Source organism: Callithrix jacchus, chromosome 4, assembly GCF_049354715.1.
Source record: "Callithrix jacchus isolate 240 chromosome 4, calJac240_pri, whole genome shotgun sequence".
Taxonomy (NCBI): domain Eukaryota; kingdom Metazoa; phylum Chordata; class Mammalia; order Primates; family Cebidae; genus Callithrix; species Callithrix jacchus.
Window position 1 is genome coordinate 8,034,881 of NC_133505.1, and position 27,708 is coordinate 8,062,588.

General features: G+C 36.8%; 1 long non-coding RNA gene and 1 other non-coding gene across 4 annotated transcripts in view; one reads left to right on the top strand and one right to left on the bottom strand.

Moving 5' to 3' along the window:
- LOC108591348 (uncharacterized) overlaps positions 1–27,708 on the bottom strand; it is a 132,368-nt gene that overhangs the window by 89,417 nt on the left and 15,243 nt on the right. Inside the window, exons 3-5 of one of the 2 annotated variants that reach the window (XR_013534723.1) lie at positions 27,226–27,327; positions 21,007–21,131; positions 5,443–5,566 (exon numbers count right to left, since the gene is read on the bottom strand). This is a non-coding gene — a transcript (uncharacterized LOC108591348). Of the gene's footprint in view, positions 1–5,442; positions 5,567–21,006; positions 21,132–23,830; positions 24,064–27,225; positions 27,328–27,708 lie in introns of those variants that run through there. The other variant, XR_013534722.1, reaches the window with a different exon arrangement.
- The window catches only part of LOC118152740 (uncharacterized), a 50,249-nt gene that overhangs the window by 7,342 nt on the left and 15,199 nt on the right, over positions 1–27,708 (top strand). For both annotated transcript variants that reach the window (XR_008480433.2, XR_004741525.2), the window contains one exon: positions 15,339–15,382. This is a non-coding gene — a long non-coding RNA (uncharacterized LOC118152740). The remainder of the gene's footprint in view (positions 1–15,338; positions 15,383–27,708) is intronic.

A 27,708-nucleotide genomic window follows, 5' to 3' on the forward strand; every position in this document is an offset into this window, starting at 1 on the left:
AGGGAAAATTTCAGAAACTACAAAACTTCTTTTAGTTTTGACTTGGCCCACAGGTCACAACAGCTGTGAAAGTTGAATCTTGTAGGGGATGGGGAAAAAACAAGGTCAAGATCAGTTACAATGTGGTTTTGCTAAAGTGCATTGTTTTCAGAAGAGAAAAAAGGGGAAAACCAGTATGTATGAATATGCAGAGAGTGAAAAATAGGAAAAACACGTTAGTTGTATTTCAGGTTAAAGTGATTGGGCCCACAGTCCCAGTTACATATATGCTTCTAGGGGCAGAATGAATAATAAGTACTTGTCTTTGAAATGCTCTAGAATACATTTTACCTATAGCTCCAAAAACACTTGCTGTTTTTAGTTTTCTTTTTATCTCATGGGCCTGACTGGTAGTAAATGTTATACAGGTTGCTGAAATAAACTTATTATTTTTTAAAGTGACAGATTTTTATTATATGCTACTGATTCTGAAGCAAAATAAAGAATTTTCCTCCCTGAATTCAACTTATTTCCTTTTATTTATTCCCTGTTGCCACGAGATTTTCTCCATAATTAATGCAAACATGTCTCTCTCTTCTCTAGAAATTCAAACCGGATTTTTTTGTTTCTCAAAATAAGTGGATTAGGAGAGAGGAGTTTTAGTCCCAAATGGTTACCAGGTTTTTTCTTTTATGATTCTGTTATCAATTAGCTAGAAGTGTCCACATCACTTCTGATAACAGCAAAAGGAAAGTCTATGTTAATATTTAGGAGAGCAGTTCTCAGCCTTAGTTGCATATGCAAATCACAGGAGCGCTGAAAGCAAATGGGTGTCTGGGCCTTATTCCAGGTCTCCTAAATCAGAATTTTTAGACACAGAATCCAGTCGTTGCTATTTTGGTTTTCAACTTTCAATTGAATTTCATAGGCAATTCAGCTGAAAATTTCTTCTCAAAGGGAGCTGCCACTTCTTTGTGGTTGAGCATCAACACTTAACAAAAGGATTTCCATCAGGACCCAAAGAAAGAATCTGAACTACACTTTTACTGACTCTCTCCTCTGGAGGAATGGATTCCACCAACGTGGTCTGTAAGCCCCATGAACAAAACAGCAGCAATGACAACAAAAATCACTTTACTGAGCTCCACATTTCTCTTTCTCCCTAATTAGTCTTTCTGACCCATAAATGGCCTGTTAAACTTGTAACTTCAGTATCTTAGACTCTCAGAGATCCTGGCTCTCACTACATTGCTTGCTATAAATTATATTATCCATCAGAGAATACAAGAATCCCAAGGCGTATGCCCTTGCCAATTTCTAGAAATATTTTCAAAGTACAGTACTTTTGAGATTCTAAGGATAAGTTCCCCACTGGTATTCACTTGATGGGCAGAGAAAACTCAGTTAAAAGGAGAACAGAGCAGGCTGACACTGAGCCCAGCTGGGGCCCAGCTCCAACAGCAGAGAGCAATGACTCTCCAATCTGACAGTCTGAGTCAGTACATCTGAGGTGAAACCTACAGGTCGGCGTTTTTTAATAGGAACCTCAGAATATTCTGCAGCAGATGGCCTGCAGACCACCCAGAGAAAAATGGTCATAGACTGTTACAGAAAAACTTTTCAGAAAAACCAGGAATGTTTAGGTGGAGAAAGCTAAACTGTCTTCAAATATTTAAAGGGTTTTCCTGTTTTGGGGGAAAAAAACTAAATATTTTTAAAACTCTCTTCTTTAAGACCCAAAGAGGAAGAAAAATGGAAACCGAGTTAAAATTGCATAAAAAAATAGACTCTGCTTCAAATTTAGAGAATTTTATAGCAGTCACACTGGACAGCGTTATAAAGCAGTAGTTCTAAATTCATCCTAGAATGATTGCCACTTAGCATAGATAAGATCAAGGGGATTCAAGCATGTGGCGAAGAGGTGATTCAGTTTGTTATGTCCCTGGACACACAGAATCTGAACACATTTCAAAATAATGAACCTCACTGTAGGTATAAATCTTTGTCTCAAGGGCAGGATGAAAAATATACAATTGAACATTTATGCATCATATTTGACTAACTCAATTTCCTAAACCTCCCCATTAAGCCTTTGGCACCTTATATTTACAAATTCTGAAGCTAGCTTTGGATTAAAAAGGTTTAACCCAAACAGTTAAAAACACTCCAAAAACAAAATATTGATTAACAACCCACAGACTTATACTCTAGCATCTAAGGCAGTCCAATATATGGATGGAGGGATAGACTAGATAGATAGATAGATTAAAAATTAAAGAGTGAGAGGGACAGAAGATACAGGTAAATATAAATGCAGATATAGCTTCAAGAGAGAGAGAAAGACTTGTTTCTGGCTAAGATGAATGAAGCACACCCCACTCCAACCGTCTCTCTCATGGAATGCAACATATAAGAATGCACCTAGAAAGAATGTGCATGAAGCATATGACTCTAAAAAGAAAATGGGGACAGGTAAAAGATTTATATGATCAAAAGAGAAACCACTAAAGAAAATATGGTATATTTTTATATATATATAAACACACACACACCTTGGAATACTACGCAGCCGTAACAAAGAATTAGATCATGTCCTTTGCAGGGACATGGATGGGAGCTAGAGGCCATTATTCTTAGCAAACTAATGCAGGAACAGAAAACCAAATACTGCATGTTCTCACTGATAAGTGGGAGCTGAATGATGAAAACACATGGACACATAAACGGGAAAAACACACACTGGGACCTATTACAGGGTGGAGGGTGGAAGGAGGGAGAGGATCAGAAAAAAATAACTAATGGGTACTAGGCTTAATACCTGAGTGATTTTAAAAAAATCTGCATAACAAACCCCCATGACACAAATTTACCTATGTCACAAACCTGCACTTGTACACCTAAACTTTAAATAAAAGTTTAAAAAAAAGAAAAGAAAATAGAGGCAGGTGGATTGAATCAGAAGACCAGAAGTTAAGAACCATCAAAGCTACAATGAATTCGCCAATTTTTTCCTCTCTGGAATTCCATTGTCTGAACTCAAGATGGTCTGAGAACTAGAAGGAATCACTCACACAGACAGAAATTCAAAAAAATCATTGTGGTTCTGGCTCAAAAAATGCTAAAAGGACTTCCTAATGCTCAAAAGAAAATGTGAAAATCCATGTTTGTTTTGTTTTATTGTGTTGTTTTGTTTGCTCTGTTCTCTGTGTCTCAGCTATCACATAATCTTAGAGCAATGGTGTTACTTCCCCTACCCAGCTCCCACAGCCCACTCTTACTCCCAATGTGACTCTAGTCAAGAATAGCATGAAGTGCAGTGGGAATCGGATGCTTCAGCTTTCTGGCCAGATGACCAAAGAAAGGACCCTGCAGAAACCAGAAAGTACCAAGATTTCAAAAAGGTAAGAACTTGAGAAAACAACTCCTTTTAGTTGCACATGAACTCCTGTGCTAACCCTGAGCTGTGTGTGCATGGACGTAAACCTAAATAGGACGCACAGACTTTGAGAACCGAACTATGGGAAAGACCACTGACCAAGTCCTAGACTGGCTGCAGGCAGGACTGGAGGATAGATTGGAATCACACGGCAAAGAACCTGAAAGCCAAAGTGAGGAAAGAAGCTTGGTCAGAACCTGTGATCTGACCCCATCAGGTGGCTTGCTTATTAAAGCAAAAATATCCATTTTTTTTTTGTAGAATTTCAACAAAACCCAAAGACTCAAAATGCCCACCATATAACTTGAAGTTACTTAGAGTACATAAAAACATGAAAAATATCAACTTGCTCAGGAAAAGACAATCAACAGGGTCACCACTGAGATGGAACAAATGTTGGAATAATCTCATAGACACTTTAAAGTGGTTTTAATACTTCTGTAATAACAAAGGATGACAGAAACATCCTTTGAACAAATGAAAAGACAGAAAAATTTCAGCAAAGAAACAGAATACAGAGAAGATACAAATAGAAATTTTAGAACTGAAAAGTACAGTATCAGAAATAAAAATCTCATAGTGTGGTATTAATAACAGAATGGAGATGGCAGAGGAGTCAGCAAACTTGAAAATTGATAAGTAGATACCATTCAATCTCTATAACCCAGAAAAACCACATAAAGAAAACAACTAATGAACATCAGAAACCTGTAGAGCAAAACCAAAAGGTCTAACATTTGTATCATTAGCGTATCAGAGCGGGCAGGAAAAAAAGGGTGCCTCACTGAAAAAATACTTGAAGGAATCATGGCTGAAAACACCCTGAATTTGGTGAAGACTGCAACTGAAGATTCTCCCTCCAGTCTGGGCCAAGCAGCAGAGGGACAGAAAGAGAAAACAAGTGATGGGAATTAGCCCACTTCTTGGAATTGCAGCTGCCTGGAAGGTGCAGAAAGGTTCTCCTTGCCTGGAGTTAGTTTGTCTCTTCTGGGTTTCCATACTGTAACTGCCAGGGCTGCCATGGGATAGCCTAGGCTGGGATGTCCAATTTTTTGGCTTCCCTGGGCCACATTAAAAGAAGAAGAATTGTCCCGGGCCACACATAAAATACACTAACACTAATGATAGCTGATGAGCTGTGGGGTGGGGGGGCGGGGGGGAAAAAAAAAGAGAAAGAAAAACAATATCTTATATATTTCAAGAAAGTGTACAGATTGGTGTTGGGCCACATTCAAAGCCATCCTGGGCTGCCTGTGGTCCAAATGCCGCAGATTGGACAAGGTTGGCCTAGGGGCTGGCACAAGAAGGGAGGGTGGGGGCTGGACATCTCTCTCAGGAGTGATAGGTTCCCCTTTTTTGGCTCCTCCTGGAGTTTTCTGTCTCTATAGGAGTGCTCACTTCCAAGTTCCTGGCTGTGTTAAATCCAAGACAAGGAATGTCAGAGGGGAAAAAAGAAAAATTTCACTGCTGGCTTAGGTTTGATAACTTTGGAATACTGAACTTCTCCAATCCTCTTGCTAGTATTTACAGGGTCACCAAATAGCTGCTCCATGCATTCTGCCTAGGTTTTATAGTTGCTTTCAATAGGACAGAGAACGCGTATTCCATGTTACCCAGAACCAACCAAGGTTAAGACAAAATTTTGGAATAATTACTAAATATTACAAAATGTTACTTGTTGAATCTCTGAATACTGTTGTCACAGCCATATGCCAAATAAGTTACATTTGGTTTTCTGTTTATAGGTTATTCAAAGGAATCTTGTTTCTTGAGTTATACTTCTAGTCATTGTTTCCCATAATGCTGCCTATGTGTAGAAAAACTAGAAGGATATTTTGTGTCCGAGAGAATCATCATTTAGAAAGTTAAAGCAGGCTGCGCTCAGTGGCTCATGCCTGTAATCCCAGCACTGGGAGGCTGAGCCGGGCGGATCACGAGGTCGAGAGATCGAGACCATCCTGGCCAACATGGTGAAACCCTGTCTCTACTAAAAGATACAAAAATTAGCTGGGCGTGGTGGTGCATACCTGTAGTCCCAGGTACTCAGGAGGCTGAGGCAGGAGACTTGCTTGAACCCGGGAGGTGGGGGTTGCAGTGAGCCGAGATCGTGCCATTGCACTCCAGGCTAGTGCCTGGCAATAAAGCGAGACTCTGTCTCAAAAAAAAAAAAAAAAAAGGAAAGTTAAAGCATTTTTCTCTAAACATATAAACTTTCCAAATTTCTTCATAACTTTGGGCTAGCAATGCCACTGATTACCGGCAAATAATTAAAAGTTGGCTATATGTTGGAAAAACATAACCAGTCTTACTTAACATGTTATTTTTTTCTTTATTATATTCATTCTACAAATACTGTTTATTGGACAGTCCTAGCCTTAACAGTCTGGTAGTGAATACACTGAATAAAGTCCTGTGTTCATCCTATTAAGATATTTGAATAAAATATTCTAGGCATTCTGATAAGCACAACTATTCTATATTATTGTTTTTAATATGGAAATGTTTTTCCTTAAATACCCTCTAAGTTGATCTTGTCTCTGGTGATTTTTACAAAAGGATAGGAGCCTAGACAAATATACACTTCACATGGGGAAATTTGGGCCATTGCAAACTTCATTTTCAACTAAGTGACATTAAACACACCAACGTGGTTTAGGTATGAACATCCCTGGCCATTGAGCAGAACACTCGCTGTGAAATTCTTGCTTAGAAATACTTTGCAAATTTCCTACATTTGGGACATGCCAGGTTTACAAAAGGAATAAAAGCCACGTGTTGAATGTGTTCTCACGGCTGACATTAATGCTTACTGTATCTTTTATTTTCTTAAGGCAGCTTTTTAATTTTAAGAGATTAAATGGCTTGATTAGTTTATTAGATGTCACAATTAACATCCTCATGGATCAAAAATGAAGCTAAATTTTTAAAGAAAAATTAGTTTTGTTTATCCATTTTATATCATTTGGCTCCAGTAGCAAGGGAAGGGCATTTGATACATATTAATTAGTTCAAAAACTTGGGCAATTTTGTTATTTTTTATTTCAGTTTGTGATCGAGGTCATCATAATTATAAGATAGACATTAGGCTTCTTTTCATTATTCCATTTTTTAAATTCTCTTTCATCCTTCATTTCCACCCTCCATTCTTTCTCTCTACCATATACCCCCTCTGAATTTCTACTTTAGCACCTCTGCTCAATAATGAAATTCCAAAATGTCCTCTCCTGGTAGCGAGAGTGTGAACATGTCATCACTTCTCATATACATTCAGGTGCAGTTTACAGAAAATCTTAACAGAGACTAAGGTAATTCCATCATTACTCACATTTGGGGTGTGCATGTGTATATCTATATGGTCCAAGAATGTGAATAACCTTCATTTGGTAGAAACACATTCAACTAATTAAAGCTGGTGGAAACTACAATAATTTCCCTAAGTTCCATAAATCACATACCCTCTGAGTTTATTTGGAGGCATTTTTCTCTAACATTGGTTAAATAGCTATCATTTTTAACATTTGCATTCCTCCCAATCTCCAAGGGAGGATAGTACTATAGTAATTATACTACATTCTTCTGAGTTTCCATAACGAGCTATTATTTTGCTAATGGAATATTCAAGTAGTCTGTAGTAATTTATCAAATAGTCCCAAGTCCCATTTTCTCAGTGTGAGTCTTTTTGTTCACAGGTAAATTGATGTGTGGGGGGTTATCAAGTCTTTTTTGTAATTCAAATTATCCATTCCACCTCCCTTCACACACACAAAAATGCTATCTTAGAAGAGTTTTTAGAAATGTTTAGAATTAAAATTGTACAGACACTGTGCAAGTAGTAATTTCTGCATTTCAAATTTATTTTATGATGTTTTTGCATTTTGATGCCTAATTTTGAAAATGCTCCTAAATTGAAGGTGGGGGGAGGCAAAGATGTAATTCAGCTTCTTTCACAGTACAGTCTATTCTCTTGTCAGCACAAACTACTAGCAGGAGAGCACGACACTGAATTAGAGACTGAGGAACAGGAAACCATTTCAAGCTCTCCTGTTTTCCTTCACTTAAAAAAATCAGAATTTAAACCTGGTATAGTTCTTATTGACCACTTTTTGGAACAGAACTCTTAAAGTTATCGGGTGTCCATATATCAGTTAGTATATTAGAGCCCTTGAGCAGAAAACTATGCAGACAGACTCAGGTGGGGAGAAGGGCTTTTGAACTAAACAAAGAAAACAAAACAAAAGCAAACTAACTGTAAAAAAAATAATTTTTTTTTTGGGGGGGGACAGAGATTCGTTCTGTCACCCAGGCTGGAGTGCAGTGATATGATCTCAGCTCACTGCATTCTCCGCCTCCTAGGTTCAAGCAATTCTCGTGCCTAAGCCTCCCAAGTAGCTGGGATTACAGGCACCTGCCATTACGCCCAGCTAATTTTTGTACTTTTAGTAGAGATGGGGTTTCACCATGTTGGTCAGGCTGGTCTCCAACTCCTGACCTCAAGTGATCCACCCATATCAGCCTCCCAAAGTGCTGGGATTACAGGCATAAGCCACTGCACCTGGCCTACCTGTAAAATTAACAAAGGACTGACTGGAGAGTTCTAGTTCCTGGTAGAATAGTGAACTGGCTTGTGCTAGACTCAGCTCCCTCAACCTAACCTTAAGTTTACTTTATAGTATTGTCATTATAAAAAAATATCTTTGAGAAACTTACCAAAGCAACCAACAGAAGACCTTGAGAAGATTGAAAATTGTAATTGCTAGGTGTGGAAAAGATAGGAATTTGCATTTTCCTATGGAAGTGCTCCACAGAAGGCCTTGACAAGATAAAGTAGATTAGAGCCTTTTCAATTTTGCACTTGCCTTTCACGTACATTGCCTTTAGACAATCATCTCCTTCCCATTTACCCAAAAATCTGCTACAGCAGCTTAGATCACTTGTGTGGTGTCTCTGCATATTTGGGCAGCAGGAAGGCCCTGTTTGGGTGACCTATCTTTAAAAATAAGAGAAGATTAGCCAGCTGCCCTTGGCCATTGACTCTTCCTCCTCCTCTCCCTCCAAATACCCATTCACTGATAAATAATAATCTAAGGAAACTGCCCTCCCTCGACCATCACCCACATTGCTGGATTACAATTAAAGATAAGACATGAATCACTGACCAGATGAAACTCTTGGAGGACTAACTGTCATAGCCAGGAACCCACAGAGGTCCTGCAGTACCTGCACCTCTCTGACTCTCTGCCTAGGGGCTTATCCTTGTCACTACTTTTAACCTCACAGAAATTCATATAAATTGTAGCCTGACCTTTGGCCCTTACCCAAAGCACATTTCCAGAAATGCAGACCATCTTTTCTATTCAGAGATCCTGCTGAAACAGGGTAGCTGATACACCAGGAGAGCATGAACTCAATCACCAAAATAACTAGATGCAAAGGGCTATGATTACCAAAAGAAAAGGCACCGGCTGGACAACATACACTATCTGAAGTAGAAATACTAGAATGGACAGATTCAGAATTATAAATAGAATGATAAATACAGTTATGGAGATATTAAAAAGTTTAAACATATGAAAGAAAAACAATGAATTATTAAGTTTTACATGGGAAAATTATACATATAAATGTATGTATATTTCTCATAATTAAAAATTAAAGATTTTGGATTTAGAAAGATCATTGAATGTCAAACAGTATTGATAATGAAAAATTCACACTTAGACCATAATTATACTTAAAATTATCAAAAATAGAAAAATTCAAATATTGCTAAATAGAAAGCAAAGAAAGGAACAAATACCATAGTTCAATATAATTTTAGAAGGAATCAAATTAGAAAAGAACAATCCCAGAAAATGACGGAAGAGATATAATAAATAAAATTATGAAATACGTTGCCTCATATTTGATTATAGTTTGGCAAAGACTGAGAATGAGGTGGGTGGAGGGAAAAAGAAGGAAAGGGGAAAAAAACTCTAGACCAAAAGGGGAAGTATATTTACAATAACCAGAGCTAAAATTCAACATAATTCAATTTGATAAGGTAGGGAACATGAGGAATGAGAGCGAATTAAGTTATTTGTCTCATTGAGAAAAATGTCTTCTTGGGAAAATTATATTACTTATGTTGTTAGCAGAAATAGATATAAAATTATTGAACACACACACACATATATGTATGTGTGTATGTTTACATATATAAGTTTAAGAATTGATTACAAAAAAATAACCATGGTTACGGGTCTTTGGAGAAAGACACCTGCCACAATACTGAGAAAAAACGCCATCTATAAATTTTTAGCAGCGGAACAAAACACTATCTGTTAAATAGAAAGCACCGGTGGAGAAAAAGGAAAAACAAAATGTGAAGTTTACATGAAAACTACTTTCCAATATAATTGTTGTTAACTATAAAATTTGATTAAACACATGAGTTCAAAGGCGGGGCCTCTAATGATGCATTTTTAAAAAACTAAACTACTGTTGAACTTACTAGTTCAACTTACTAGTTGCCTAAAAAAAAAATACTTAAGGTGCCTCAGGCAAACACGAACCAAAAGAGAAGTGACACAGTAATCTATTATATGAAAAACACAATTTAACGCCAGGAAGAATCTTATCTGCTGGATAAGAAACACTAGAACAAGAAGGTGTATTTATCATAATTCATGTCTCACTCCATATTGTACAGCTGCTCTCTATGCCACTACACTGGCAGAACTCAGTACTTACTGTTCCATTTTAAGAAAAGCTTTAGCAACTCCTAATATATACAACTGAGTCTTAGGAGGAAAGAAAGAGAAAATGAGCAAAACTAATATTTAAAGAGAACAAGAAAAACACAGGTGACAGACTTCATAGGGATATTAAAACAGCTAGATTGGTGCAAAAGTAATTGCGGTTTCTTTGCCATTGAAAGTAACTGCAGAAATTGCAATTACTTTTGCACCAACCTTAATATCCTATCTGTATCGTATGTATTCAAAAAGCTGGAGGAAAACTAAAATATGTTAAGTAGAAACACAGATATAAAAAGACCTATATTGAGCTTGTACCAGTAAAAACTAATATCTCAGATCAAAAAATTCACTGAGTGGGATTCATGGCTGATTAAACATTGTGGAAAAAGACATATCAATAGAAACCATCTGAAATAAGACAAATAAAAGATAAAGCCTTTTGAAAATCGAGCAGAGCATCAGTGAACTCCGGACAAACACGTATATGTGATTAGAGTAGACAGAATGTTTGGAGAAATAATGGGCACAATTTTTTCAGATTTGCTGAAAACTACTGATCTCATGATTCAAGAAACTAAACAAACCACAAGAGGAAGGGCCAGGAAAATAACAAAAATCCCAAAACATTATCAAGTCACATCTCATTCAAATTACTTAAAGTCAGTGATGAAGAAAAAAAAAATTAAAACATCAGCCAGGGGCAGTTGGCAGGGGTGTGTAGCTGTACGTATATATGGAAAAAAAGTTAAGTATCTCAGCAGAATTCTCTTTGGAAATAATGCAAACTACACTAAAAGAAAAAAGTGTCAAGCTAAAATTATTTACTTACTGAAAATATCTTTTAAAAACAAGGATTAAATTTGGGCTCATTTTCAAACATAAATATCTGGAAGCAATTAAGAACTTTAGGAATGATAACTATGTAGCACATATGAAGCTACTTTAAAAATTATTTAAATCTTCAAAGATAATACACTCTAAAAACTAAATAACAATGTATAGTTGTATAGTCTGGATTATAAAAGATATCAAAGCAAAATATATAATTACATTGTATAAAGGCCACGAGAGAAGAAATGGACATAAAATTTTTAAGTTTCTTAGAGTACATATTAATTTACATAATATCACTTGAAGACAGACTGTGGTAAGTTAAAAATATGTACTTTAAATCCTAAAGCAGACTCTAAAATTACACAATGAACAGTTATTACTAATTGTCAAACAAAAGAAATAGTATGGAATCATAAAAAATAATCCAAAAGAAGTCAGAAAAGATAAAAGAAACAAAAAAAGAGACTAATGAAAACTAAATGGCAAAATAATAGATTTATATCCAACCATGTCATAATCTCATCAAATATAAATGGACTAAATCCCAGTTAAAAGGCAAGGATCATACAATTAGGTTTTTTAAAAGCAAGATATGCTTCCTAGAAGAAGCCCATTATATAAATACAAAGAAATAGTTAAGTTAGAAGCAAAAGGATGGGAAAGAATGTGCCACACAAAAAGATGGGAAAGGACATTAATGCATTAATTTCAGATTTATTAAATTGAGGGATTTATATCTCTAATGCTATGCCTCTGTACACAAGCAGAGCAATAAGCCACAGCATAATGACATTATGCATATTGTAAAGCTGGGGGTCAGCAAACTTTCTATATAAATCAAAGGATGGCTCTATTAATATCACATAAATATTTGGTAAATAAATATTTAGGGTCATTACGTATTTTGGATGAATTGATGCCTTTATCATTTCAAGATGACCCTTTTTATTCCTGGACTTTGTGCAGTATTTTTCTACTTTGTATAATGTTGTTAAACTTTGTGTAATATTGATGCATAATACATACATTAGAATTATTTCCTGCAAAGAGAAGAGATGGAGGAGGCTGCAAAGATCAAAGGAAATAAGTTTAAAATTTCAAAATAATTATGAAACTAAGCAATGCAATCAAAAAATTGCAGGCATTACAATGTTTATATAATTTTTAATATTTCACTATGACAAATGACAGACATAAAAATTATAACCTTTGCTGACATGTTCAACTGCCAGTGCAAATAATTACTAGTTGTAGAATAATTTAAACAATTAATTTAATATAGCTTATATTGGAAACAATTTGATTTTGGCATAATTTATTTATTGAAGGACATTAATGCATTAATTTCAGATTTATTAAATTGGGGGATTTGTATCTCTAATGCTATGCCTCTGTACACAAGGAGAGCAGTAAGCCACAGCATAACGACATTGTGCATATTGTAAAGTTGGGGGTCAGCAAACTTTCTATATAAAGGGCCAGAAAGTAAATATTTTCGGTACCATGGGCCATATGCTCTCTGTCACACTCAACTCTACCATAGACAATACATCAATAAATAATGTATTAAATTTTATTTACAAAACAGGATATGGGCAGTATTTGTCTCACAACTATAATTTTCAGACTTTTCTTTTTTCTCTGGCAGAGAAAACTCTGGGAGAGTTTTGCTGTTCTTACCCAGACTGGAGTGCAATGGCACGATCTCGGCTCACCACAACCTCCGCCTTCTGGGTTCAAGCTATTCTCCTGCCTCAGCCTCCCGAGTAGCTGGGACTACAGGCGTGCACCACCATGCCCAGCTAATTTTTGTATTTTTAATAGAGATGGGGTTTCACGTTGTTGACCAGGATGTTCTCGGTCTCTTGACCTCGTGATCCACCCGCCTCGGCCTCCCAAAGTGCTAGGATTATAGGCTTGAGGCACCGTGCCCGGCCCAGACTTTTCTTATGGAGCATTAACTTTACTTCTAGATTAGGCAGAGGAAACAACTGCCAATATATCGTTTCTGCTTTTCTAATATAACTTCATCTCAAATTTTACATTGAAAATATTTTTACATTTTTGATATGTATCCTTTGTATGCAACATAATTTGATATTATTAATCTATTCAAGACTCTGCAGTTTAACACTGCTTATGTTTTCTGGTGTGTCTTTTATCTCTGCCTTTCCCATTAAGGATAATGTCTCCTTTCATGAGAAATTTGGAAGTTGAATCAACTATTACACATTCTAAGCTAATTTGACTATTGGTCAGATTTAAAATCAAAATGCTTTAAATTTGTCCAATTTAAAAATTTATATAAATTGATTTCCCATGTAAATGTATATTCATTTGTTTTCCTTAATGTACAAATGTTTAACATATATAATTTACAAGAATTATTTTGACTATCTTCTATATTTTATAATTTTTGTCATTATTAACCATGTTTTTCACCAGCTCCTTTATCTCACTGCTTCTTCATTTTGAATTCTTTATTGTGCTTCATTGATTTGTCAGCTATAGCACACATTTGTGGTTTTTATTTTTGATGAAGGATAAATGTACAAAATGTATACTCAGTTTAAATATATGGAAATATATTTTTCTTTTACACATGAACAAAAACTTGACTACAAATGGAGCTCTTTTATTCAGGCTACAACCTTGTTCTTTATAAACGATTTACCAGGCATTGCTTAGAGACCATATTGTGTGTTGATCTGTTTTGCTTGTCCTGCACAGCACCAACTGAAAATGTGAATTTGTTGATGACTTTTAAAAAAGTCTAAAGATTTCACATAAAAATCCATATTTCTAAACTTTGCTCACAAGGCAGAGCATTAGGCAACACTGCAGAATTCTTACACAGCAATTCAGAACTAGAATTGAGTGGCAACTTCCTTCCTTAAGCTGGACAGGCAATCTCCAATCTGCCACAGTACTTACTGCCTGACCTCACTCTTTGGCATTACCTACCTGAATTGTGATGGCAATTGAGACTGTGAAGCCTGATGCTGCACAACAGGTTTCTAGAATTCTGTAAATTAAAAAAAAAAAAAAAAGGAACAATTCTGGCTTTTGGTGTTCAATTTGGTGTTGTGACTTTAAAAAATTGTTGCTAATGCTTGGCCTGGATGGAATTAAAGAGCTTTCTTTAAAATTTGAAACTAAAAATACATGAAAAAGTAAACAAAATTTGATGAACTTGTGTCTGTTTTTCTCCATTTATTTGACTGGTATCTAATGTTTTTCTGAAAAACCAAAGTATGTAGCATAGAAATTTTGGCTTGCATTATAATTTATTTATGATTTTAAATTCCTTGTTAAGCCACCAGTTAAGATATGTGGAAGATTTTTCTCTTCCATCCATATCTATCTTTTTTCAAATTTTTTTTCTTATTTTTTCTATGTTCTATGAGAATCACCTAAGTTTTTATTCATTAATAGTTCAATTTTTATAACTGTGATATAGCTCTTTATTATTTATAATATTGATTTTAATTATGTAATTACATTTTGGCTTTGAATACCTTAACAATAATTAATATTTATTGAGCACTTAACTATATGCCAAACACCGTTTAATCACTTTGAATGCATTCTGTCAATGAAAGTTTTCCAGAAATCCTGTGAAGACTGTATCATTATTATGCCTTTTAAAGTGAAGATAAGATAGTAAGGCTTTCAGAGATTAAGAAACTTTTCCAAAATAAAAGAGCTGGAAAATAGTGGACTGAAATATGTAATGAGACTTTTTTTTTTTTTTTGAGACAAGAGTCTTGCTCTGTTGCCCAGGCTGGGGGTGCAGTGGTGCAATCTCGGCTCACTGCAACCTCCACCTCCCGGATTCAAATGATTCTCCTGCCTCAGCTTCCCAAGTAGCTGGGACTACAGGCATGTGCCACCATGCCTGGCTAATTTTTTGTATTTTTAGTAGAGTCAGGGTTTCACTGTGTTAGCCAAGCTGGTCTCCATCTCCTGACCTTGTGATCCACCCACCTCAGCCTCCGAAAGTGCTGGGATTACAGGCATGAGCCACCGCATCCGGCCCAATGAGATAGTCTTTATTCCAAAGCCTGTGCTCGTATCCCTAAGCTACATAGAAACCTTTCTTTTTCTCTAACATATTTGGCTTGCCTCTCATTCAGTTATTTTTGTTTTTTACATTGGTTGTTATCGTTCTTTCTAAAAATTTTTAATTGTAAAATTTATATAATAGTTAAGTTACCATCTTAACTATTCTAAGTGACAGTTCAGTAGTGTTAAAGACAAACTGCAGTGTAACCAATCCCAAGACTCTTTTTGTTTTGCAAACTTGAAACTCTGTACTCATTAAATAATTGTCTCCACCTTCCTTTTCTCAGCCTCTAGAAACCATCATGCTACTCTCTATCCTTCCAATTCAAACGTAAGTTTGTAATTTTAATAAATTTATCAATTTTGGCTCATTGTGTAGAAACCTTGTTTCCTTATATTGTTTTACAGCAAAAAATAAATATAATTGATAAGCTTTTGAAATTATGAATGTTTTAAAAAACTATCCTTCCACGTTTTCTCTAGTGCTAGTGTCTGTTTTGTGTTACACAATCACTTCATACAATACTTACTGGTTTTGATAAGAGGTTGCCTCATCCTTGAAATAAGTGGATTATCCTGTTCTAGTATTACTCAGTTTTATCTGAAGCTAGTTAGAAGCATCCTTTCAAATATTAAGATATAGGAGGTATCACTGTTCACACCGGTCAACTTTCTGGTACCGTGTAGTCTTTAATTTAGTATCTTTTGGCCTGAGAAAAAAATCTCATCGTGTTATGACTAGATTATCCTATCTAGTTGTGAGGAAAGAGTCTTATTCTTGTCTAGTCTGAAGTCATCTGTATTTCTTGCATTGCAGAAAAATCCCAAATAGTGAAGGAAATCTAAAATATTACCCACATCAATTTTGACCTCATTAGCATTTCATTCTTGAGAAATATTGGGGCTGAAGGATGCATTAGCGATGGAAGCAGGGCCAAAGAGTAGAACAGTGTATTTGGATTAAATAGAGTGGAGCTTTTACAAAAAAAGAAAGGTGGGTTTGTGCCTCCATGAGTCTGTGTAGATGGAAATCCCCTACCTCATTAACCATGTGCCTTTCCCATTCTGCCTCCAGGCTAAGTTTTCCTTAGTTGACTCTTCAACTTTTGCATGACACATTTTTGACCCAGATTTCTAGTTTCCACTGTTGAAACTGCATCTCCTTCCCTATTTTCTTGAGCATTATAATGGAAAAACTGCAGAGGCTGAGTCAGACACTGCTGATCAACAACAGTGTAGCCAGAATATCCCCAAGAAGATGAAGCTGGTAATGGCATTCCTCCTGAACCCCCACATGCTCCAGTCTGACCTAAAACCCAGTGTAGGCTACCAGTCCTTTTTAAACTGCACACACAGACAAAGTTTCTTTTGCCTATAACTGCAGCTGGTCTTTGGGGAGCCAATTCCTGTTTTCTACTACTGTCTTTGCCATTGTCTCTTCTTAGCAGTATCTTGGCAGGAGAAAGTATATATAAATTGTACAAATTGCCTACATTATATTGAGATGCCATTTGCAAGGATTTCTTTCCCAAATATATTCACTTTTTAACATCTTTAAATCAAGTTTAATTCCGATATGGTAACTTCAAATTATGAAATTATTTTTTATGGTCCGGGTGGAATGACTTTCAACTTTCCAAATTCTATCTCATGTCCATAATACATATTAGTTTAATGAATGGCCTTTGTGGAAGTGACAATAGCTAAATTATAAAATCTGTCAAAAATCCATTTTACCATGGTCTAGTTCTTTATTATTTGATACGGGGAGGAAAGAACAAGTAGAAATAGAAAAGCACAGAGTGTGAAATTTAGGCAAAAATATTGGGCTAAAGCTTGAAATTAAAATCTCAACTACAGCTTAGCTGAAGAAAACAAAAACAGCATGCATCTAGGAGTGGTGTGTGTGTGTGTGTGTGTGTGTGTGTGTGTGTATTCAGTATGGCACATGGACATTCTATGAATTAGCTTATTGGCTGTGACTGCTGTATTTCTTATGGAAAGAATGGATGACTTATTAGCATGATCTCATCCATCCTCTGGGAGCAGGAGGTTGTTTATGTGTAGAGGGAATTAACAATAATAATTCTGAAGAGCGGAAGTGTTTTGGAATGTCTAGAGTCAGCTGCCTAGATTCTATTTCTGGACTCATCAGTTTTTTGTTGGGAGTCTTTACACAGGTCCTATTTTCTTAGGACCACTCTTTATCTGTCTGACTGGCATACAAATAGTTTCCATTTTATTACTTCATGGATATTTTGTGAGTTTTAATAACTTTAGGTAACATAAGCTGCAAAATGGCTTTGAAGTCTTTGGAGAACCTCCAGAACAAAGGAGGAAGTGTGCTTCTCTGGAGAAAATGCAGTATTTCTTCATAGGAAGTGTTGTGTGGTCTTTTATTTTTTTTAATAAAAATTCTCAAGATTGCCAAACATATTCCATAAGCTTTCTCTACAGAACTGCCACTTTGCAGCTTCTGACCAGGACCTATACGAGTTTCACATTACTTCATGATTAGATATGTTGTTTGACACGTTTTCTTACTATTTTTTCAAAAGGGAAAAATCACAGCAAGTTTAGGAGTGACTAGGTGACAGAAATTTGGAGACTGCTTTTGGAGCAATAGTTGTTCTTCATATTAAAAATGCATCTGTGAAGACAAGCCCATTCCTCCTGGACGGTTGCCCTGGGTAGGTAAATGTGTAGAAGCAGGGCATAACATTGTTTATGTGCTTGAGACCAGGGAGAAAGCAGACAGGTGTTTGAGACTCAGCCCTAGGGAAAATGACTAAACAACTGCGTTTGCAAGAATCTAGAGACCATGTAGGAACATTCATCACTGCCAATTAATAGGAAAAACTTAAATTTGTAACACACTTTACAGTTTAAAATAGCACATTCATGTATGTAGTTTCACAAAAACTGTGCAGAGCAATATATTGTTTCAAGATAAGTAAACTGAAAATTGGGTTTATTAATACAAATTGATTTGTCTGAGGCTGCACAGCTAGAGAGCTAATATCTAAGCCTAATATTTTGATTCTTCACCTGCTGATTTATGGTATACTCTTGATTCTATACAAAGAGGGGAAAGGGGAACTCTTACACATGTCATCCTTTCTACCTGCCTCTCTGCAAATGTTGATACTCTACTTACTGCCATCTGAGAGTCACTTGACACATTTAGCTGTCATTACTGAGGAATGGGTTTCCTGGAGGTGTGTGAGGGCAGAAAACAGCTTGCCAATCACAGAAAATAGCTTTTTTGTGGGAGTTTTTCTTTTCTTTTTATGTAAATGATGACACTGTATCACGAACATGAAATACTTTTCTTCATTTTCTCAAGCACTGACTTTTATTCAGAAACTTGTGACCTTGTTTATCCTTACTCAGAATAGAAGTTTGGCTGCTGTTTTTATGCCCTGATAATAGCACTAGCCACCTCCACTCCCTCTGTCTAAGACTAACGTTTCCCAGGCCTAACTCCCTTCACTGCTAGTGCTCTAGTTTTTTGACTAATGTACATTCTAACCAAAAACACATGAGCCTGGAGAGATTAAAACCCCTCCAGTGCATAACCAAAGAAACACTCCATAACTTGACTTTTCTCTGGACTCTGTTCCAGTGAGATTTTCATATGGTACGGATGTTGGGCTTCACATTGGCATCCATGCCTTGGCATAAACTTGGAGAGAGAAATAAAATGGGCTTGTTTTCTTGTGAAAATCTCATATCAGCCTCGGAGAACAGAATGAAAAACTGTTTCAAGAGAGACATACCTTCACTTTGCTGCAAATCCTTTTCTGCCTTCCAGCCTTCAATATCAATATGTCACGCTAAATTATTTCATTAAGTCCTTCATCTCCCTTGTAACCTGCTTGTCTTTGAGGACAAACTTTAGAGCTTCCATGTACACATCTGCAATATTTCTACTCAAAGGACACCTGCTGACTCTTAACGGGAAAGTGATGTGCATTCTTTTCCTCTTCCCTTCATAAATATATATTGCAATTGCCACCATTATTTTTAAAAATTATCATTTGGTCCTTAGTGAGCTACCATTCCCTACTCTCCCTTCATTCTTAAGCCGACCTTGCTCTCTCAAAAAGACAGGAAGACAACCTTAAGTGACAACGAGACAAATTTCATTTTGTTGAGAACTGCCTTTTCAATTATTTCTCTCTTCTCAGTTTCTCCTGGCTGACCTGGTCCAAGCTGTTACTTTGACAAGGGTCCCTAACCTCCAAATTAAAATATGCAAATTGTTATGCTTCCTGCGCTAGGGCCAGTCCATGCATTGTAACTGCAAAAGATTGTTCTATGCCATTTTCCACCAGAACAATATAGTTACCTACATCTGCCATTTCCTATTATGAGAAAAATAATACCCTGCAGACTGATACATTATAAGCAATACATTTATGCATTAGTATATTTCTAGTTTGAAAATGAAAGATTATTATTTTTCCCGACCCACATTTTGCCACAAGGAAAATATATTCAGGTATATCCAAATATTCTCAAAGACTTGTGTATATATTTTAAATGTTTCTATATTAGGACCTAGTCTAATTTAATTTGAAACATAACTGAATTTTTAAGTACTTAATTTTTATGTAATAGGCTTGAAATACAGAACATTTACTAGTCAATGAATTTTTCTTCCTATCTCTCCTGTAGTACATTTTTGGACACTGGATGCTTTCCCTCTTCACCTGGTCAATCTGTACTGTTCCAGGCAGATAAGCAAAATTTTCAAGATCATCCTACATATTCTTTATCTCTGTGTGCAAATAGAATATTTCCCCATTATTTTTAAAAGTTACCTTTCTCAACATAACAAAATTGACTTTATAAATACCTATTGTGGTGGGCCAGGTGCGGTGGCTCATGCCTATAATCTCAACACTTTGGGAGGCTGAAGCAGGTGGATCACTTGAGGCAAGGAGTTGGAGACCAGCCTGGCCAACATGTAGAAACCGTGTCTCTACTAAAATTACAGAAATTGGCCAGGTGAGGTAGCACAAACCTGCAATCCCAGCTACTCAGGAGGCTGAGGCACAACAATCACTTGAACCCAGGAGGCAAAGGTTACAGTGAGCCAAGATCACACTGCTGCACTCCAACTTGGGTGACAAGAGTGAGACTCTATCTCAAAAACAAAACAAAATCCATTGTGATGATAAATAAACTGAAATGTATGATATTTAGAAATTGCTTAAAGCTTATCTCTGTGCTGCTATCATACTTGCCATCGTTCTTAGAAATTCCTGAGTGACCATGAATTGTCTCCCAATCATCATGATTTCTTCCAGATTCTTTCAGGGGACTTGCAAAGAAAACCCATTTGGCAATCACTGCATGGGAATCACTTACCTACAGAAGTAGCAATAGTAAATAAAACTACTAGAAAATCAAAAGGTTATTTGTTGCTTTGAGGTACATTTTATATTTTCTAGTTACTTTTTTGTCAAAATTTGTGTAAGACCTATTTATGGTAAATGTTTGATTGAAGCAAAACATAGCATGTAATGAGGAGAGCCATGCTGACTTCAAAATTTGCTACAATGTAAATCACAGGTAGAGAGAGATGAAAGCTGATCTCAATGCTAAGCAACCAAACATCAAATCCTATGTCTGTTGGTCATGAGCAATGTGGATCCCAGGTATGTAACCTACCTGGTCTTTATTTTCCATATACATTAAATTCCATATTCCAAGTCAGTGGACTTTGGAGCTGAATCTGCTCATCTAGTTAACCCTCTCAGTTTAAACAGGCTACATTATTTGATATTATCAATCAATTATCTACTAAGGCAGGTCTAGTCTTTATGTCATTAATTCTTTCCTTTAATGGACACTATGCTAAGGACTGATAGGAGAGGAGAAACAATTGTGAGGCTATATGAAGATGGTGAAGGGTGGGTGCAGTGAGAAATCTGGTAGTTGACTTACTGCAGTCCAGGTCATCTGAAAGTGTGCAGAAGTCTCCTCAGTCTTCTCCCTGCTTCAGAGAGCTGTGGCGTTATGGTCTAGCTCTGGTGTGGATTCTCCTCTCTCGTCTGATTGGTCTTCCTTTCCTAGAGATTGTAAAAATTCATCCCTCAATTACTTTGTCCCACAAGACAGCAAGCGGTTGTCAGATTTTAACAAAAGGAAACAGAAGCAAAAGGGCCAGGTGTTTTTATTTTGTCTCCCCAGCAATGTTCTTGAGTTATTTGGATTGGACATGATGTGGCAGATATCCCTGTGTTTGTTCCCTGTGTTGAGAGCATGTGGGCCCTCTGACCATGATACAGGAAGGCAACCAGAAAAGCACTCAGAAGAGGCACAGTCCACCCTCAGTAACCCTGGGAGATTAGTTCCAAGACTCCCCACAGATACCGAAACCTGTGGATGCTCAAGTGCCTTATAAACAATGGCATAGTGGCTGGGTGTGGTGGCTTATGCCTGTAGTCCAAGAACTTTGGGAGGCCAAGGCAGGTGGATCACCTGAGGTCACGATTTCAAGACCAGCCTCACCAGAGATGGTGAAACCTGTCTCTACTAAAAATTCAAAGTTAGCTGGGTGTGGTGGCAGGTGCCTGTAATCTCAGCTACTTAGGAGGCCGAGGCAGGAGAATCACTTGAACCCAGGAGGCAAAGGTTGCAGTGAGCCAAGATGGTGCCATTGCGCTCTAGCCTGGGTGGCAGAGTGAGTGAGACTCCATCTCAAAAAAAAAAAAAGGCATAGTATTTGCATATAGCTACACACATTCTCCAATATACTTTAAATAACCTCTAGATTACTTATACTACCTAATGTGAGGTAAATGCTATTTAAATAGTTGTTATACCTTATTGTATTTTACATTTGTATTTTTTATTGTTGTATTGTTTTTATTGTTTGTTTCCTAATATTTTCAATCTGGGGTTGGTTGGATTCATAGATGCAGATCCCATGGAACATGGAGTACTGACTGTAGTCTGTGTGTGTATGTGTGTGCATACGGATGTGTGCCAAAGTCTGAAGTCAGCTTTTAGAAACTTATGCTCTGAACAAGATAAAGGACAGATACGCTGAAGTTTTAGGTTTTTATTTTTTTCTCTTGTGTGAGTGGTCCAAGGGAAAACGGCAAACTTTTACAGACTAACATAAAAGTGTAGAAGAGAATTTTCCCTAATCTCTTTGAAGAATATCTGTTCTGTAACTGGAAGACACTGATTATGGCCTTCTTACCTAATTGCTCTTGCTATTCTTGAGGGAATGTTAAAAAAAGAATAAATTGGCTGGGCGCAGTGGCTCACGCCTGTAATTTCAGCACTTTGGGAGGCTGAGGAGGGTGGATCACGAGGTCAAGAGATGGAGACCATCCTGGCCAACATGTGAAACCCCATCTCTACTAAAAATACAAAGATTAGCTTGGTATGGTGGTACATGGCTGCAGTCACAGCTACTTGGGAGGCTAAGGCAGGAGAATCGCTTGAGCCCAGGAGGCAGAGGTTGCAGTGAGCTGAGCTCACACCACTGCACTCCAGCTTGGGCAACAAGAGTGAGACTCCAACTCAAAAAAAAAAAAAAAAAGAACAAATTCGTCATTACCAAACATCCTTTAATCCTTTACAACTCTAAATGTCTAAGATTATTAAATAGACTCTTCAAAGGAAAGCATTTTTTTCTTCCTAATTCTGTCTTTTCTTTTGAGTTAATATATTTGATATCTAACACCTACATCTTTAGAAATTAACCAAGTTCCAATTTCTGTTTGTAGGGATAATATAGTAAATGTGATTATAAATACAACATATCCCTAAAAGAAATTCAGGTCACTTCCTTTATCAGTTGATACTGATTGGTAAAGTGGATAAGAGAGTTTTGGAGAAAAACAATTTAGATTTCTGAATTCTATCCTGAGATAACCTTGCTAGGTTATGTCCCGAGAAGAAAAAATATCACTATCATTGTATAGAAAAATGCTGTCAATATTTTGATATAACCTAAGTCATACTGTACTTTAATGGCCTTAGCTAGTCCATTAGAGAGATATTTTCAAACATTATCATAATCACATATGAACTTATAAAAGCCTTAGAGATAGTACAAACTTTTGGTGATGGCTTTTTTCATGAGTGAGGCACTATGATTGTAAACTTAGTAGAAAGAGGATTCCATCAGAAAATAAGTAGGAGGGAGAGCATGAAATCTGAGCATCGATAGTTTGGAGGTACATTGCTATTGCAACATTAGAATGGTTGGCTTAAGTGTTATTCTAAAAATAATTTACCAATAGTATACATGTGCATGTATTAGGAATTTATGTGTGTTAATATTTTTCTCTCAGAGAATGAAGGCAATACATTTTTTTAAAAATGCAATTTCACTTTTAGTGTTACACCTGTCAAGAGAGGCTGTATTATTTAATGAAAATGCTAAGTTGACATAACTAAAAGATCCTAAGGCACAAGGGCTTTTAATAAGAGTGACACAGGCTGGAGGGGAGTGGCATAGCATTAGAGGACTTCCCATACAGTGGAAAGAGGATGGGAAGGATGGGAAGCTTTGAGGACACACCCTGTCACTTCTGCCCATGGCTAGAATCTGGTCACACAGCACTTCATGCTGTAAGGGAGACTAAGTAATAGAGTTCTTCTCTGAGCAGATATGCTTTCAACTGAAACAGAGAAATTCCCTTTTTAAGTCAGGAAAAAAAGAAATTGGTGAACAACTAGCAGTTTCTGCCATTTGGCACGCAATTAATTCTTTTAAATTGACAAGAAAAATTGTATATGTCCGACCTACCCTCTGCGGGAGGACTGAGCTCGTTCGGAAAAAACCGGGCCGCAGGTTAGAAGAAAGTCTTAAGTTCAGGCTTTATTGAGAGGAAAGAGCCTCCGGGCGGACCAGCCGGGAAGAAGAGGAAAACGGCCGCCCCGCTCAGAGGAGCAGAGTTCCTTTATAGGGGGCTGAAGGGCCGAGGGAGTGGGGAAGCCGAGAGAGCCGAGGTGGCGGGCAACGGTTGGTCAGTTTAAGCCGCTGGGCGGGAAGCTGGGCGGCGGGAAACTGGGAGGCGGGAAGCCGGGAGGCAGGAAGTTGGGGAGAGCTGATGAGGCGGACGGTGATTGGTCAGCCGGTTGCCGGGCGGGAGGTGGCTGTGGCCGGGCGGGAGGGCTGGAGCGGTATGTAGAGTGAGAGATAAGGGAGCCTCTTTGTGGGGGAGGGGGAGGGCTTTCACGACAGGGACAGAGTTTTCCAAACATTATATATTTATGATGTACAACATGATGTTTTGAAATAAGTATATATTGTAGAATGGCTAAGTCAAGCTACTTAATATAGTCAATGGATATTTATTAAATGAATAAGTGCCACTTGTATGGCATTTGTTTAAAATCCAGAACCATAATATTGGGTGGATTCTACATTGAGTCAGGACAGTTTTCTAAGACAATAAATATGTAACTTTAATACAAATTTGCATTAAGAATAATTGAAAAGAGAATGTTATTCGCCAATGTTCTTTCCCCCTCATTAACAATAAATGAATTTTCTTCTTCCTACATCATTGTTTTATGCTGCACTGCAAAATATTGCTATAGTTAAAAAGAAAACAAAATAACTAAATGCAAGTTTGTTAGAAATTATTAAGGAAACTTTACATATTTACCCATTCCAATGTACATACTGAGGAAAATAAGCAAATACTGTTACCCATTACTGCCCATGGAGAGTGTTTGCAAGTCTCTTTTATCTTTCCAAGCCAATTGCCTTGTTCTCACTGAGGCCAGTTGGCCCATGTTTCTTTTCCTGGCAGTTTCAGTAGATTGTCAACTGCTGGCCCTGTACCACATCTCTGTCTATATTTCAGAATGTGTAGCAAGGCTGAGGTTTCTTAATTAATTCAGGGCAATGGTAGTAATAATTAAAAAACACGCATAACCCATTTTAAGAAGAATAGCGGTAAGTAAATTTTTTTCCCTCCACCAGATCTTGTTTAAATCAGCTATGTTCGTTTTCTAGTTTATTAGCCGGCCTGAATTGAGAATTCAGTCATTACCTACACATTATGCACCACTCCGCCACAGGCTTTCAAATATGCTTATTTATATTCAGGCTTTGGGCTTCCCAAAACTATTATAAAAGCAAGCTGACCTAGAGATGCTCACATTTTCTCAAAGGGACTGAAATGTCTAGCTCATAAAGGTAATATTAAGGGCAACGATTTATTTAAGTTTTGAAGTGGAGAGCAACAAAATTACACATAAGATACTGACATCAAAATTCAAGCAAGGAGAATCTTATAAATAATGAAGGTAAAGACAGATAATATAAAAGTAAATCAAACTTTAAAATATTCTATGTAATTTCAATTAACTTATTTTTCTAATGCTACATAAACATAAAGCTAAATTATTTATAGATGCTGTTTGCATGTTTTAGCGACTTTATTAGTTTCTCATGTTTCAGTCTCTCCACTCAGATGTTAAATCCATCCCTTTGAAGTAATTAACATTATCACTAACATTATAAGATCATTTTCCAGATTCCAAATAAATGACCGTCAAATTGGTGCCTACTCTCTATATTCAGAAATGCTTAAATAGTTCATTATTAGTCAAATGACTATGGAAAAATACTGCTCATAAGATGAAAGGAATAATGATTCATACCCCCCACAAGGAAGATAAAACTCTTCCACGTCACAACTAATTCACTGTAAAATATCTGAGTATCAGAAGATAACTGAAAGCACTAAAAATAAAATCAAATGCAGTAGGTAATTGAAAGGTCATAAGATTTGTCACTACACAATTATGAGGTTTTTTAAAATTTTGGTAGATTGGCCGGGCGCGGTGGCTCAAGCCTGTAATCCCAGCACTTTGGGAGGCTGAGGTGGGTGGATCACGAGGTCAAGAGATTGAGACCATCCTGGTCAACATGGTGAACATCCCTGTCTCTACTAAAAATACAAAAAAATTAGCTGGGCATGGTGGCACGTGCCTGTAATCCCAGCTACTCAGGAGGCTGAGGCAGGAGAATTGCCTGAACCCAGGAGGCGGAGGTTGCGGTGAGCCGAGATTGCGCCATTGCGCTCCAGCCTGGGTAACAAGAGCGAAACTCCGCCTCAAAAAAAAAAAAAAATTTGGTAGAGCTTATAAATATGAGTATAGCTTATATTCTGAATATAGATTACTTTTCAATGAAGTTTTTGTGCATAAATATCTTACGAAAATATTTTATATAGTATAAGCTTTCACTTATCAAATCACACTACTGATGAAGAAAACTAAAGGTTTTAAGACATTACAAATATTAGAAGATTTTTAAAATTTTAGTAGGGAAGATTGTAGCTTCTGTTCTGAATTCAGAGCAACATTTAAATGGTGCTTTATCTATCTAAATATTCACATAATGAAAATATTTGTATGTTACATGTCTCACATTCCTTATCTCACTGAATGTAAAACGAATCTGAAACTTTCAGTGAACGCACATTTAATTTCCCCACCAAAATACTTTCTGTTGACAATAGGTTTTATTGATTTTCAAATGGGAACCTATATTATCTGAAACAAATGAGGAACATATTATTTCTAATTTAAAGATACAAGCACATTTGCTTATGGGAAGACGTTGATCTGTGTATTTTTACACAGGAAATCAGTGATATTTGTTAACTAGCTAACCCATTTTTCAACACTGAACTTAGGGTCTAGTTCTAAGCAAACTATGAAGAAAAGTGCTTATTTATAATATATATGTGTGTGTGTGTGTGCACGCGCGCGTGCATATGTGTGTGCGTGCATCCCTTTTTTCTTAAATACCTGCTATCTCCTGTTGGTCCATATTGTCCTGGTACCCAGGATGGAAGTGCCTTGGCATGCATCCATTGAGCTGTAAGTCTGTTGTGGGTGGGATTCATATGACTGCTCAGTGCTTATGCTCTACTGGTCATAAAATATTTTGAAAATCATCCCTGGTGCATACTCTGTGAGCCAAGTCCCATCTTTCATGGGAAACTTTCCTACCAGAATTCAGTGCCAGGATTATCGTTCAGGGTTGTATTTTCTACTTTAATTCTTACAGTCCTAGGATCAAGATCTGTCTTTGCTTTGGTCAATATAAATCTCTGAGGTGAGTTTTTAACATAGCTTGAGTGATTGCAGTCTGACTGTCTGTTACAGACTGTTACTCACCCTAGGGATCAAGCTGTGCTTTGATCATGTCCAGGTGTTGTCATGTACCTTCAAGTTACTGTAGCTGTGGAAGGCTATTATGACAGTTTTCCACGCAGACAGCTTTGAAGAATTTTGAGAAATGGAGAACAAATATAATTTCGAATCTCAAAATGGTTAATAAGTATATCCTAAGATGTCTAACATTCCATGTCATTAAAGTAAAGCAAATTAAAATCAGATATGACACTACTGAACACCCACCAGAATGGCTAAATTGAAAGGATAAAGAGAAAATTAGACTCTAACACACCGACAGTGGGACCTTGAATACAACTACTTTTGATAAGTGCTTGGCAGTATCTAATAAATCTGAATACACATACACACCCAGCCATTCCAGCTGTGGGCATATATCCAGCAGGAAGGTATATATATGAACTCCAACAGACATATATAAAATGTTCATGGCATATTGTTTATAAAAACCTCAAACTGGAAATA